The 15,265-nt window shown below is 40.9% G+C and overlaps 1 protein-coding gene across 14 annotated transcripts in view; it reads right to left on the bottom strand.

Annotated features, from left to right (window-relative positions):
* Positions 1-4,806, bottom strand: part of MAK (male germ cell associated kinase) — a 72,008-nt gene extending 67,202 nt beyond the window's left edge. For 5 of the 14 annotated variants that reach the window (XM_045497407.1, XM_045497412.1, XM_045497413.1 and 2 more), the window contains exon 1: positions 4,534-4,667. The gene's annotated coding sequence lies outside the window, so the exon portion shown is untranslated. The other 9 variants (XM_045497417.1, XM_045497416.1, XM_045497418.1 and 6 more) reach the window with 6 other exon arrangements.
* Positions 4,807-15,265: the final 10,459 nt, after the last annotated feature.

Below are 15,265 nucleotides of genomic sequence, written 5' to 3'. Positions count from 1 at the left end.
TTTTGTAAGTGGTCTTTACATTATACTATACATGGATTCGAAATACTAAGGCATTAGGGGAGCCTGGGTGGTTCAGTCGGTTGGGTATCTGACTCTTGATTTCGGCTCTGGACATGATTCCAGGGTCATGGAATTGAGCCCCTTGTCAGGCTCTGCGCTGAGCCTAGAGCCTGCTTGAGATTCTCTCTCTCTCTCTCTCTCTCTCTCTCTCTGCCCCCTCCCTCACTCCCACTCTCTCTTTCTCTCAAATAAAAAAAAAATTATGGCATTAATATAGAGTGAACACTCCTGCACAATTCCTGACACAAACATGTATTTGCTTTTCTTGATTTTTCCTTTATCTGTATAAGGAAATTTATATTTGAAAGATCTTTTTTTTTTTAAGATTTTATTTTTAAGCAATCTCTATTCCCAACATGGGGCTCGAACTCACAATGTCGAGATCAAGAGTCACATGCTCTTCTGACTGAGCCAGCTGGGAGCTCCTGGGTTGTTTGTTTTGTACCATGTGCTATGATTGAACAAAACGCGGACTAAAATGTATTTATTCTTATCATTTAGAATGTTATTAAATCAGCATTTTGCAGTTCATTATCAACTGAACATTAGCAGTTGCAACATATCATTAGCAACATATCATTATGTTATGTTGCTTGACGCCTTTTCTAGTTACCTTATTTAAGAAGACATACACATCTCTCTATTTTAAGGAAAAGTGTTCTCTGTAAGTTGACTGATCGCTTCTGGTTGAGTAACAATATAGAGAATATATTCATTGTATCAGTAGGATTGTAATCTATAAAATAATGTGTCTATAATCAGAGAATCCAAGATGGAGTCAGTCTAGTAACTGCATTAGGCTTGAGGCTGTTTGTTCTTTGTAGGGTGGTCCCCAACTTCTAAACAACCCATTCTTACTGGCTTTTACGATCACTGTTGCAGCTCAAGGAACCACCCCTGCCCCTCTTTGCCTCAAAACCATGCAGACTCTGCCCCACAATGAAAGCTGCCCACCCCCACCTCCACCTGAAGATTCCTAACCCAGTTCCTTACCCTAAAACATCAAGATGCTACTGAATGGAAATTGCTAGTGGTGCTCTCTACCCTACTAGACCCCGAGCCTGCAACTGGCCCCATGCTCGGAAGGACACTGGAAAATAACAGGCCAGAAACAGTGAAGGAAAAGAAAGTAGGAGTTCAGGAGGAAGACAGTCTAAGTGGAGCTCCCTTATGAGAATGAATTTCTTACTTCAGAAATTCAATGGGATGATAGCATCATCTTTTCTTTCATGTTAATACCTCACTGAGGACAAGCACCGAAGGTCTGATGGGCAGGAAGTAACGTAGGCAATTCTGGAAAAGGACATATTGCATGAGAAGGGAATGAAAGAGGGAGCTGCCCGGGTAGGAACAGAAAGGCAGAGGTGAGAGTGTGCAAGAAACAATAGTTAAAATTCTCCCTCGCGGTGACTTAACCCCCAAAAGTGGAATTAATCTTTCCTTTCCTTTGTCTTCCATTGTTAAGACCAACCACCACCACCATCACCGGTGTTACTAGCATTACAGATCATTCACTCATTGATGACTTTCTGCACTGGCCTGGAAACCCCAACCGTTTTTTGGAATGGAAGCTATAGAAACTGCATTCCAAGCCTAACCAACCACGTTCCAAATAAACACTAGAAACACTGTTTGTTTTGGTTCTGCCGGGGGGGGGGGGGGGGTTGTTGTTGTTTTTGTTTTTTTGAGAGACAGAGCACATGCATGTGGGACAAGGGGCAGAGAGGGAGAGAGAGAGAATCCCAAGCAGATAGCATGGAGCCCGACATGGGGCTCGATCTCACCGATGGTGACATCATGACCTGAGCACAAATCACGAGTCGGACACTTAACCAACTGAGCCACCCTGGCAGCCCTGGGAACAGTTTATTTCAAGTGAAGGTGGCTATCCCATAGGGTCTGCTTACATTCAGGGAAGAATGAACAAGGGACTTGGCCATTTCCCAGCCATGGGGTGAGTGACGAAGATTATGGATATCACATTGATTTTCAAAAGGTCTGATTGGTGGCTCTCAGAGCCTCTGTCCAGTTTGAGCCCTGCTTAACCTTTACATAAAATTTTAGAAAGGCCTGTTTGGGTCATTTGAATTGGAAAATAAATAGTTCTCCAGAGTTAGAGGCTGACCATTCCAGCTGTCCCCTTATCTTCCCTGAAGATACAAAGACAATGGCCTAATGGAAAGAGGCACAGATATCAAGGCGAAAGGTTTTTCTTGTTTTTTAAAATAATTTCCCCCATGTATCTACTGACTGATAGCACGTAAACAACTGCTTTCATCGGTGTAGCATAGTAAGGTCCTAAACCAATTACTAGTCAAAAGCAATAGATATAACTTAAGAAACATACATTGCCTATGGTCCCCAGTTCACACACAATAATATTTCTCTGTAGGTTACATTTATTCTTCTCTGTTCATCTATAGAAGACTAATCCTGCAAGACAGAGATGTATCAACACGACATCTTATGTATGTGAATATTTCCATCTGTAGGGTTGACTCTTGAACACGTTTCAACTGCACAGGTCTACTTACATGCAGATTTGTTTCTGATCAATACCATACAGTGCTGTAAATGTATTTTCTTTATGATTTTCTTGATAATGGTTTCCTTTCTCTCGTTTACTTTATTGGAAGAATACAGCACACAATACATATAACGTACAATGTATGTGTTGATTAACTCTTTATGTTACCAGTAAGGTTTCTGTCAACAGTGGACTGTTAGGTTTTGGGGGATTCAACAGTTATACTAGAATTTTCGACTGTTGGGGGCTCACACCCCTAATCCCTGTGTTGTGCAAGGGTTAAACTGTGTATATATTTCCATATGTATATATATATATATATATATATATATATATATATATACACAGCGAGGCAGAACACATGTAAATGTGATACAACTATGATCCTTATTTAACAGAACTGTTAGGAACTTGGAATTTTTTTACAATAAGGCTACGATATTTAGTGACTTTCTATGGCTAAGCAAACCTTATATTTTGATTTAAAGAAAAAGAGAGGCTCAATTACAGACCTACGTTAAGTAAATACCCTTATAATTTCTCTCCCATTATAGTTTTCGTATTGTTATTTAAGTGTACAATTACTGTAAACTTAAGCTGTATTCTCAGGAGCTTCTGCCAGCTAACAGGGATTTAGATAGGATTAAAGAAGATTAACATAGAGGGCAAATGGAGGGTAAAACTTGTCTGCCAATCACTGAACAGATAACCTTTGGAAGTCTGCAGCTTGTCTTTGTAGAACCTACTGTAATTCTATCACTCCAAGGCTGGCATTACTTATATTTAAAAAAAAAAAAAAATAATAATAATAACGTCTTAAAAATCACTAACTTGTTTGAAGAGCAAAACAGGAAGGAAAAGAAAAGATCTCAAAGTAAGACACATATTTACAGAAATTAAAAGGAGAGTTTTACAATGGGAAAACAAAGCTGCCAGGGTTAAAAAAAAAAAAAAAATCGTGCCGTGTGCTAATATTCACAAGGTATTCCCAAATTAAACTAAACAAAACAAAGAACCACCCCAACGCGGAGATCGAGCATCCTTGCCCAAGGCCAGCTTTGCTGGGGCAGTTAAGTGGCCGCCTGGGGGTGGAGGAGGAAGGGGGAGTTTCTCCCTTCCCCAGTCGCCGCGGTGAACTGGGGGGTGGGGTCACAGAGGAAAACCAAAAGGCTGGAGAGTAACTCGCTCCTCCTCCGCTGCTTTGACCAAATGAGCAGTTTTCTGAATGAAGGAAGTCCCATAACTCTGACTCTATGAGAATTTCGTTGTCCTCGGGACAGATGTCTGCTCATTAAAAATGATCACTTAAATATAATGAATCCCTTTGAGAACGGAAACTACAAGCCCCTAAAATCAGTTTTATTGCTCCCCCCTTCCCCGCCCCCGACTCTGTCCCTAAATTTGAAAATCGTATCTGCAGGAAGAAAGTTTTCATTAAGCCGAGTCTCGTCCTTTTTCGCTAACAGGGATTTAAAGCCTCCTGGGGCGGGGGTCCTGCGGGTGTGCGGGGAAAGGGGTCCGTCCTGGGGCCCTGCGCCGGGATCCCGCTTTTACCTGGGAGTCCCTTGGGGTGCACGAATGAGGGCGGAATTTACACCCAGTTTCTTTCTACCTCCTTCTTAATTTTAGTCGTTCGGAACTCAATTCGGCTGCCTTCCCGAGACCCGATCCCGCTTCTCACTCGTGAAAGCAGTTTCCCCTCCAGACTGGGGGTGGAGACTGGGGGAGTTGTTGGGGGGGGGGAGTAAGGGAGAGGTTTGGGGGCCGGGTCCCTCAGACCGACGGATGCCCGCCGTCATCCTCCCACCCCGAACCTTCCCCGCCGTCGAGGAGCGCGGAAAAGTGGTCCGGGGGGCCTGGGGAACACGGATCGCAGCAGACGCAGAAGGACCCCTCCCGCTCCACCCCCGCTCGCGGATCCTCCTCCCCGCCGTCCCTCCCCCTACCAGTGTCCAGGCCCCTTCTCTCGGCGGAGGTTGGCCCTCGTAGGACAGGGCGCGGAGGGGACATGCCGGGCAGGCCTCGCCGGACAGGCTGGGGCTGGGCTCGGACGGAGGGTGGCAGCCCCGCAGCCCGCTAGGGATTACCTGCCCGCACCGGCCGCTCACCTCGTAGGCTCCCTTGTGAAGCTCTGGCGCCTTGTGTGTTTCGTCTCCTAGGAAACCGCGGGGGTGCGCGGGCTTCTGCGCGGCCCGCCTGCTTACGCCCCGCCCAGAGAGGGCGTGGTCGGTCCGGACAAATCCCGCCCCGCACTTCAGGCCCCGCCTCCCTCGGGGCGGGGCTTCCGTCAGCACCTGGGCGCCTATTGAGCGAGCCAGTGCTCTCTGCCGTTTGTATTTGGGGCTTGGGAAAGTCTTGATTACCTTTTCAGTGCTTTGTAGGAGGTTGGTTTGCCCTTTATTTTGTCTTGGTTTTGTGTGGATTCATTCCAGAAAAGAATTTGATTCATTAAATCTGGTTCTCGGACTTGGAGAGGGCAGGAGAAAGATACAGGTTGCCTGTACTTATATTGGTTTATGCATATACCACCTGGGGGAAAAGTTGCTCTTGGAGTACCGTCCTTTATATTAGTCAATGCTTCATGTATGTGTTACCTCCTAGGTCACACTTCTAAGTTTGTTTTCATTTATTCATCCAGAGGACCTTCTATGTATCAGTTACAGTGTTAGTGGTAATTCCAAGATGGACTAATGAATGTGTGAATAAATGAGTAAATAGTAATTAGCCTACAGTTGTGGTGCGAGGCGGGCAGACTTTTGTTATAGCAAAAAATGTCCAGATTGGCTAGGAAAAAGGGTCCATGAATCAGATGGATTGAGATGAGGCAGTGATGTACCCATTTAGTAATTATCTGTGAGGTTATCAGCCCTGGGCTTGGCACTAGCCAAAGTAAACAAGATGGATATGCTCACGGCCTTCTTGCAGCTTAAAGAAAAATAGGAGGGAAAGTAAAAAGCTTTTTAAGTTAGATCATGGAGGTCTCACATGCCCAATTATGAAACCTAAGATTTACCATGCATTAATGGGAGAACCGATGAGGAATCTTCCACAGATGAGTGACACGTTCATATCTGCATTTCAGAAAGATCACAAAAGCAGCATTGGGTCAGGCAAATTTCAGCAGTGAATCTGGAGGCAAGAGAAAGAAAAGGAGGCAATTGCAACTCATCAGGAAGTAACAGTGAAGATCTAACTACAGCAGTGATGATAAGAACAGAGGAGAAAGAGAATTCAAGGGCTATTTAGGAGTTAAAATTAACAGGACCATCTGGCTTAGGTGAGTGGTGGATAGTGGTGTCCAAAAGTTGAGAAACGTTGGAAGAGAAGCAGATTTGTAGGTGGAATATGGGGGAGATCATAAAGCCAGTTTTGAAAATTTTGAGTTTGAGGAAAATCCAAATGGGGATTATGAGAGGGTAATTTGAAATATAGATGTACAATTTAGGGTTATGTCAGAGCTACAAGCACAGCTGAAGTCCAAGCGTGTAGATGAGAGCAACTGAGAAGGAAGGAGAATTGGCATTCTGGAAAACCCCATACTTGAAAGAGTGGGGAAGAGAGATGGAGGTGAGGGAGTGAGAACGACTGAAAAAGAAAACTCAGAGAAGTAGCAGATCCCCGGAAAAAAAAAAAAAAAAGATATTTCAGAATAAAAAAGGTAGGTTAAAAAAAAAAAGCAACAGCAAGGAGGAAAATAAGAAGAGGGCAGGATGGTAGACTAGATCCTCTGAAGAGCCCTCTTGCTTTGAAACAACTCCATCGTGCTTAAGACACAACTTTTATCTCATCGTTGCAGTAGGAAGAATGGAAGATCACCAAGCACTCCCAACTCCTTCTAAGAGGTACCTGATCCTCGACTAGAAGCAGTAAATATATGTGAAGGCAAAACTGGCCCGAAGGCAGAATCACTTTCAGCACAGCAACAAGAAGACGAAGCTGTGGACCAGTGGCCATGGGGCCGAGCTGAACCAGACACTAGAAAATCAACCTGAGAAACTGGGAAGGGGCCAAAGTGGTCCCAGGGCAGTAGCGTCATCTAAATCCCAGAAGAAATAGACACGAACCTTCTCTGGAGAAAGCATCTTCAGTTTAGGCATCCAGGTTTTTCACAAAAATATCGGCCAATAGCCACATGAAAAACGGAGCTCCTTAAATGCACATTAGCAAAAAAAAGCAATAATATATTTAGGCTTTCGAGGATTTCAGACATTGGAGATATCAGCTTGAGTATAGAATAGCTATGCAGGCAAAGCATACAAGAAAGCATACAGAATCACAAAAATGAACAAAAAATTGAGCCGGAATATTAGAAAAAAATAGTTAAAAATAAACATAACCATTAATAACATACTTAAAAAAAAACAAACAAACAAGTGAGTTAAACAGCATGTTAGAACCAAAGAAAGAATTATGGAACTCTGCAGAAACCACTCAGAATGTAGCACAAAGAGATGAGAAAGGAGATTTTAATGACAGACTAAGAGATAGGATGGAAAGGCCAAGAAAGTCTAATATATATCTAACTAGAGTCTAAGAAGTAGAGAATAAAGAGATTAGAAGAGAGGCAACTTTTGCAAAATCATGGCTGAGCATTTTCTACAACTGATTAAAGACATGAATCCACAGGGGCACCGGGGTGGCTCAGTTGGTTGGGCGTAAGACTTCGGCTCAGGTCGTGATCTCACAGTTCCTGGGTTCGTGCCCCGCGTGGGGGTTCTGTGCTGACAGCTGGGAGCCTAGAGCTTGCTTCCAATTCTGTGTCTCAGCTGCAAAAAGAAAATATGAGCAAAGAAACTGACGCATGTATAAATGTAAAAGTATTCTCCGTGTAAAATAACAGTTATTCATAACTAGTAATAATAATTTTTGGAGTTGAAAATATAACCCACAATACAGGTTTCCCCTGCTATACAAAAGTAGAGTGCTCCCCTGAAAAGTTAAGCCGAAATGGCATAAAACAAAGACACAATTACCATTAATTTATATGGAAAAAATTTTTAAGAATTGCCAGACCAAAAAAAATAACCTTTCTTAGTTAGGTTTTCTGATACTTTAGGATACATCTTGCTGACATAATAAAATGTGTTCATTAGAATTGTTATTTAGAATTTGCTGGTGGCCTCAGGGATGAATATTTCAGTGGAGATGACTGGTTTGGTTGAAGGTATGCACTTTTGTTTTAATCTCTCTACCACCTCTAACTGACAATGGTTATTATTTTTCTCTGGGCCAAGTATGTAGGATCTCTGATACTCCATGTTTTGTTTTGTTTTGTTTTGTTTTTCTGTGAAATGGGCTAATGATGCATAACTTTGAAAGTTGTTAGAGGAACTCAAATACTGCCCAGTTCATACCAGTCAGTCCTTAATATCTATCATGGCCCTTACAATTAACATCATCATCATCATCATCGTCATATCATCATCATCATCTCTCTCTCTCTCTTTCAAAATAAATGAATAAATATTTAAAAACTTAAAAAAAAATCACTTTCTCCATGAAGTGCTCCCGGACCATCCCAACTACCTCACTGCTAATACTCCATGCACTTTGCTTTATTTTTTCTTTTTAGCATCTCTTACCATTTAATATACATTTTACTGGCTTACGTTGTTTTCTTTCTCCCTCTCCCACTGGAACAGAAGCTCCCTGAAGACAGAGATTTATGTATTTGGCCAACAATGGATTTGTCCCTTAAGCAGTCCCTGTCACACACCAGGTGTTCAATAAATATTTGTCGAGTGAGTAAACGGGTATTTCCTCTGGCTGCTCTCTGGGGAATGAATCGTAGGGGGGCAAGCGGGGAGTAGGGATGCTAGCTTGTCAGGAGGCATTTGCCCTTGAATGGCTAAGATACGATGGTAGAATGGACAAGCGCAACAGCAGTAGAGACAGGGAGACTTTGCAGTGTCCAATAACAAAGTGATCCATTGATTGATTGATTCAGTGGATTGATTGAAACCTTAGCAACCTTAGAAATGCAAGTCTTTGAACTTCCTATGACAGAACTCACTATCTCCTGCAATCTCAATTTGGGATGGTTCCAATGCTTTACATTGTCCTTTTATTGAATGGCAACATGTTACTTTGTAGTTCCTGACCATACTCTGAATTTTACCCTGTATGATCTGCAGTGGATCCCTTGTTTTTGCCTATCTAGCATTTACTCCTTCCTGTCAGGTATCCCTCAACATCCCCCTGGGGAGACACCTTGATCCTTTTGTCACTGTGGTTCAGCTTCCGGGATGTCATATGAAGCCACTCAGTCTCAGAGATTGGCTTACGTAGATGGGCACATGATTGTGAGATACTGGGGAAAAGGTACCCTTTCTGCAATGCATCCTTAGCATAAAACGAGGGCCCAGACTGGCTGGGGGCCATCTTTGCTGCATGTCCTTGCTGAAAATGAACACAGTCGAATGCAGAGATGAGATGGAATGAGACCATTTCCAGACAACAACATTTGAGCACCTGCAGAAAGCTATCCCTGAATCTATTCTTGGTCTTTTCAATTGTAAGAGCCAGAAAATTCCTCATATTGCTTGCTCACTTGATTTTTCACTTCCATTTTCAGTTGAAAGCATTCCTTAATTATACAGGACCATAGAGAAGACTTACTTTGTCTCTCACACGTTGACCCTGCCAGTATTTGAAGTTAGCTGCCCCATCTTTCCATGCTTTCCCCCTGTCACCCTGGAATTCAGCGTGCAGGGACATCCAGCCCCCCTATTGGATCCCTCCCTCAATCTCAATGCCAAGTATGTAGCCCTGAAGTTCAACGAATGACAAAGGGATCAGAACATTCCTGATTCAATACGCTTTTTACCACGCTGTCCTGTTTAGCTTTTTTCTCAGCTCCCAACTCTGATCCAGCTAACCTCAAATGATTTAGATTTAAATGAAATTATTTTCTAAAGAAACTTGTCAACTATATAAGATCATGGTCAAATTTTAACGAAAGTCAAAGCAAATTCTACATGGTCGTAATTTTAAGAATGACCCCACTCGCTTTATTTTTCTTCATAGCACATTACCACCTTGTAATATATGATATAATTAATTATTCACTGTGCCTATTGCTTGTTTTGCCCTCCATCCCCGCCAGATTATAATCTTCACAGGGCAGGGATTTCATGTGATGTGTTCATTGTTGTTTCTCTAACATCTGGAAGGGTGCCTGGCACGTAGTACCTGCTCAGTAAACATTTGTTGAATGAATGAATGAATGAATGAATGAAAGATACAGATTCTGTCCTTGAGCAGTTCATGTTCTAAAAAAGGAATTTGCAGTTTTCCAGACGAGCGTACCGTTTGGTAAGTGCTACATCTTTTAGGTTTGATTCAGTTACGTTTTTGTAGAGATATTCCTAACAAATTGTTTCTTGGATTTGTTTTCCTGAGCAACTGCTTTGCATTAGAAGCACTTAAAACTTTATCTTAAAAAAAGATAACATTTATGTTCGCTTTCTCAAATATAAACCAATTGGAAAACTCGGGGCCAGCTTAAAAGGAGAAAATAAGTATTATCTTCCTGTGTTTTGCTGTTTAATATTTTGCTGGATTTCTTTCCACTTCATTTTTAAAGCAAAAATTTTATTACACAGTAAAAGCTGGTATCACTGAAGAAACCAGTTCGTCAAGCAAAGAGTTTCCATTCTAAACAAAGAAAACCGCTCTATATCACCATGTAAGCAGATTTTCCACTATAGCAAGAAGATGTGTGAATGTGTTGATTTTTCCCTGTGTTCACAGCCTGTAGCTTTTTACCAGAGCAAGGACATCGGTGTCATTCAACGATATACAACAGCGTCTTGGCTAAGTGCCATCAGGTGCCCTTGGCTAAGTGCACCTACCTCTGGGAGGTCCCAGGAGTGGCCAGGGAGGGCCCACATCTAGGAGATCAAAAGACATTAAGCCCCAAACACTTGATTGGAACTTTAGTCACGAAACAACCTGTGGATGACCCTAGCTGTCTCGCAGGGCCACAGCGCAGGAATGGGAACCTGAGATCTGGCCTGTCAAGAAGCAGCCGCTTGACTGCATTATGTTTAGCCAGACTATTCAGTTCACTTTGTTTCTTTCACGAATAAGTCTAGAGGCTGTGGAGGAAGTAATAAATTATATCACTTCAAGTATGTTTGCTTTCTGTCAAATGGATTTGTGGAACAGATCTTTATCAATATGTTTTTAGGTCCAGCAACTTTGTTTATATGTTTTATTCACTGACTTAGAAGATTTTATCGTAAGATGATATATCATCAAGTTCCTGCCCCCAAATGAAGTTGAAAAAAACCTCTGAAATAAAAATTTAAAAATACTAGTGGGACATCATCAAGACAAGTGACTACTGACATTCCAAATTTCATTCCCAGCGTCTTTGGTTTTTTAAAAATGCATACTTCTTGATTTGGGTCACATTTGGGGGGGTAGATTATGTTAAAAAAAAAAAAAAGAAGTCAAGAAACCAATGCAGGTTTTTTTTAGGCACAGGAGGTAAATTTAAGCTTCATATTTTAAAAACACCACACAAGTCTTTGATTGGTAAGTATAGTTTTCAATCAACTTCATAAGGAGATTTTAGAGGTATTTATTTTTATATGTGTTTATTTGTCAAGACTTATAGTTTTGTTTTTTAACAGAAAAGAGTTTGTTCAGTTATGAATGAAAAGTTAGACTTAACCCAACCCACTTGGGATTTTAACAACTCATGCTTATTTTTTGTTTACTTGTGAACAATCTCACAAAGCCTAAATCTTGGATGAATCAAGAAAAGTAAAGTACTTTTTCCTGAGGATAAACATTCACCGTTCCAGGGAAAGCTGTAACTTCAAAGACTGTCAAAGCAGCAGAAAGCTGATTTACACTGCCAAATTCAGATGAAGTTCAGCCATCGGATGTTTCGAGGGGCCCCAGAAAGTGGTTGGAGTGGGGCTGAAGAAAGGAGGATTGGCTGAAAATCCATAAAAGAGGGGCACCTGGGTAGCTTAGTAGGTTAAGCATCTGGATCTTGGTTTTGGCTCTGGTCATGATCTACTAGCTCGAAAGTTAGAGCTCCACACTGGGCTGTGTGCTGACAGGGAGGAGCCTCCTTGGGATTCTCTGTCTCTCTCCTTCTCTCTCTCTCTCTTTCTCTTTCTCTCTCTCTCTCCAAATAAGTAAATAAAATTTTAAAAAATTTAAAAAAAAAGAAAAGAAAATCTGTAAAAGACCCTTAGATCTTATTCTCTAGCTCCCAACTAGAGACCGCCCCTCCCTCGGACAGTAGAAGGCGGGACACTGCACCTGTTGACCTAGGCAGATTAAGAGAGTTACTTGGATTCTCAGGAAGGAGACCTTAGGCCACTTTCTTTGCTGGGTTTCCAGAAAAATGGCCTCTGCCTTATGACATAGGTAATAGGTGAGAACATTACTCTCTGGGAAAGTGGATTGGAACAAGAAGAAATCCTGCAGATCCTGAGAGTTAAATCACCTAGTTCACAAGTGCCACCCAACCAAGGAATGTGAGAAACTTGACGGAATTATCTGATTCAGAAGAAAGAAAAAGAACACAGGGAACGTTAAAAAAAAAAAAAAATAAGCAAAACAAACCAAATGACTAATATTCTCCAAGACGCAAATGGAAAGGGATGCGTCTATGAAACAAAGATGATTCTATAAAAAGTAATAATCAGAAAACAAAGAACTCTTAGAAAATGAAACTAAGATAAGCAGAAATTAATAAAATAGTGGAAGATACGTTAAGAAAAACTCCTGGGAATCAGAACAAAACAACATATAGTTCAAACATAAAATACACAGGAGAGAAAGGACTAGAAAATAAAAGGATCAAGTCTCTCATCTGATTAATGAATGTGAAGAGGAAAGAAAAGAGGAAACAGGCTCAAAGATCGAAGAAATAATGCAAAATTATACGGAATTGAAGGACACTTGTTTTCACATTGGAAGAGCCCAGCAAATGCCCAGTAAAAGATTTGGGAGTAGGGACATGAAGATACATCACTGTGAAATTTCAAAAAACAAAACAAAACAAAAAACTGATGACAAATAGAAGATTCTAAAAGTTTCTGCAAAGATAAAAAACCAAAACCAAACAAACACAAAAACAGGTCACAGGGCGCCTGGGTGGCTCAGTGGGTTAAGCGTCCAACTTCAGCTCAGGTCATGATTTCATGGTTTGTGGGTTTGAGTCCCACATCAGGCTCTCTGCTTGGGATTCTCTCTCTCTCTCAATCTCTCTCTCTGCCCCTCCCCCACTTGCATGCATGCCCCACATGGGGCTTTGTGCCCAGGGCAGAGCCTGCTTGGGAGTCTCTGTCTCTCTGTCTCTGTCTCTGTCTCTCAAAATAAACATTAAAAAAACCAAACAAACAGGTCACACACATATGATCAGAAATCACAGTGACAGCTGATGCTGGAAACTGAGAAAATATCCAAGCAAACAAAAGACAGCAGTGTCTTCAAAATCTCAGGAAAAATTGATTTCCACCTTGAAGTTGACACTCTAGTTTGAGATGTGTGCTCTTTCTCCTAAAGAACCCTCCTATGCATCCTTTCTCAGGATGCTCAAAAATGTGAGCCACTGAAAGGAGAGATAAATCAGAAAAGGAGGTATAAGATCCTGGAATAAGAGGATCTAACACAGGAAAGAGGAAAAAACTCCCAGGAAAATGGTAGAAGGAAGAAATAGCAGTATAAACCTGTGGTTTAGAAATATGGTAATGCCCGAAGAAATACTTGAAAGATTTGAAAATGGTTGCTTCAGGGTAGTGGGAATCAGACATAGGACAGGGTAGCTCAGGGACTGGTAAGCTTATTATATATATAAAATATTAATATGTTAATATTTTATACTATTATCTATAATAAAATATAATATGTAATACAATGTACACAATGTACATAGCATATATGATATATTCTCTCACTACATATATATAAAATATATGTATTTTGTGTATATATTATATAAAGGAAAAAATACTTTTAGAAAAAAATAAAATTAGCTTTCAAAATGTAATGGCTTACGTGTAGAAGAATGAAACTAGACCACTTTCTTACACCATTCACAAAAATAAACTCAAAATGGATAAAGGACCTGAATGTGAGACAGGAAACCATCAAAACCCTAGAGGAGAAAGGAAAAAAAACCTCTCTGACCTCAGCCACAGCAATTTCTTACTCAACACATCTCTAAAGGCAAGGGAACTAAAAGCAAAAATGAACTATTGGGACCTCATCAACATAAAAAGCTTCTGCACTGCAAAGGAAACAATCAACAAAACTAAAAGGCAACCAACGGAATGGGAAAAGATATTTGCAAATGACATATCAGATAAAGCGTTAGTATCTAAAATCTATAAAGAACTCACCGAAGTCCACACCCGAAAAACAAATAATCCAGTGAAGAAATGGGCAGAAAACACGAATAGACACTTCTCTAAAGAAGACATCCAGATGGCTAACAGGCACATGAAAAGATGCTCAAAGTCACTCCTCATCAGGGAAATACAAATCAAAACCACACTGAGATATCACCTCACGCCAGTCAGAGTGGCCAAAATGAACAAATCAGGAGACTATAGATGCTGGCGAGGATGCGGAGAAATGGGAACCCTCTTGCACTGTTGGTGGGAATGCAAATTGGTGCAGCTGCTCCGGAAAACAGGGTGGAGGTTCCTCAAAAAATTAAAAATAGATCTACCCTATGACCCAGCAATAGCACTGCTAAGAATTTACCCAAGGGATACAGGAGTGCTTGATGCATAGGGGCACTTGTACCCCAATGTTTATAGCAGCACTTTCAACAATCGCCAAATTATGGAAAGAGCCTAAATGTCCATCAGCTGACAGATGGATAAAGAAGATGTGGCTTATATATACAATGGAATACTACTTGGCAATGAGAAAGAATGAAATCTGGCCATTTGCAGCAATGTGGATGGAACTGGAGGGTATTATGCTAAGTGAAATAAGTCAGTCAGAGAAAGACAGATATCATATGTTTTCACTCATATGTGGATCTTGAGAAACTTAACAGAAGACCATGGGAGAGGGGAAAGGGGAAAAAAAGTTACAGAGAGAGAGGGAGGCAAACCATAAGACTCTTGGATATTGAGAACTTACTGAGAGTTGAGGGGGAGCTGGGGAGAGGGGAAAGTGGGCGATGGGCATTGAGGAGGGCACTTGTTGGGATGAACACTGGGTGTAGTATGGAAACCAATTTGACAATGAATTATATTTAAAAAAATGAATAAGATCTGGAAAAAATAATAATGAAAAAATTTTAAATTACTAGGAAACTATTACACTCTTACACTTTGGTCGGAAGACTTAAAATGGAAAAAGATGTGTAATTTTGCCTAGGTTCTTATATGAAGCAATTTGTAAAAATCAATTATTTAAATTACAACACACTTTAGTTGTAGATTCATGTTAATATTATAATTGCATAGCTTCAAGTATTAACATAATGTAAATCTAAAGTTTCTATAAAGGCAAATATAGTACGTTTAAACAATTGCCACCAATGTGACTTTAAAATATGCCATGAACTTTCATTTTCTAATATTCTATAGCTATTCCTCGACATGGGGTTACATCCTGATCAACCCATCATAAGCTGAAAATATCTTATGTTCAAAATGCATTTAGTACACCTAGCCTACCGAACATCATAGC

This window comes from Leopardus geoffroyi, chromosome B2 (genome assembly GCF_018350155.1).
Source record: "Leopardus geoffroyi isolate Oge1 chromosome B2, O.geoffroyi_Oge1_pat1.0, whole genome shotgun sequence".
Lineage (NCBI taxonomy): Eukaryota > Metazoa > Chordata > Mammalia > Carnivora > Felidae > Leopardus > Leopardus geoffroyi.
Note: the sequence above shows the minus strand (reverse complement) of the source record. Positions and strands in the feature narration are given on the sequence as shown.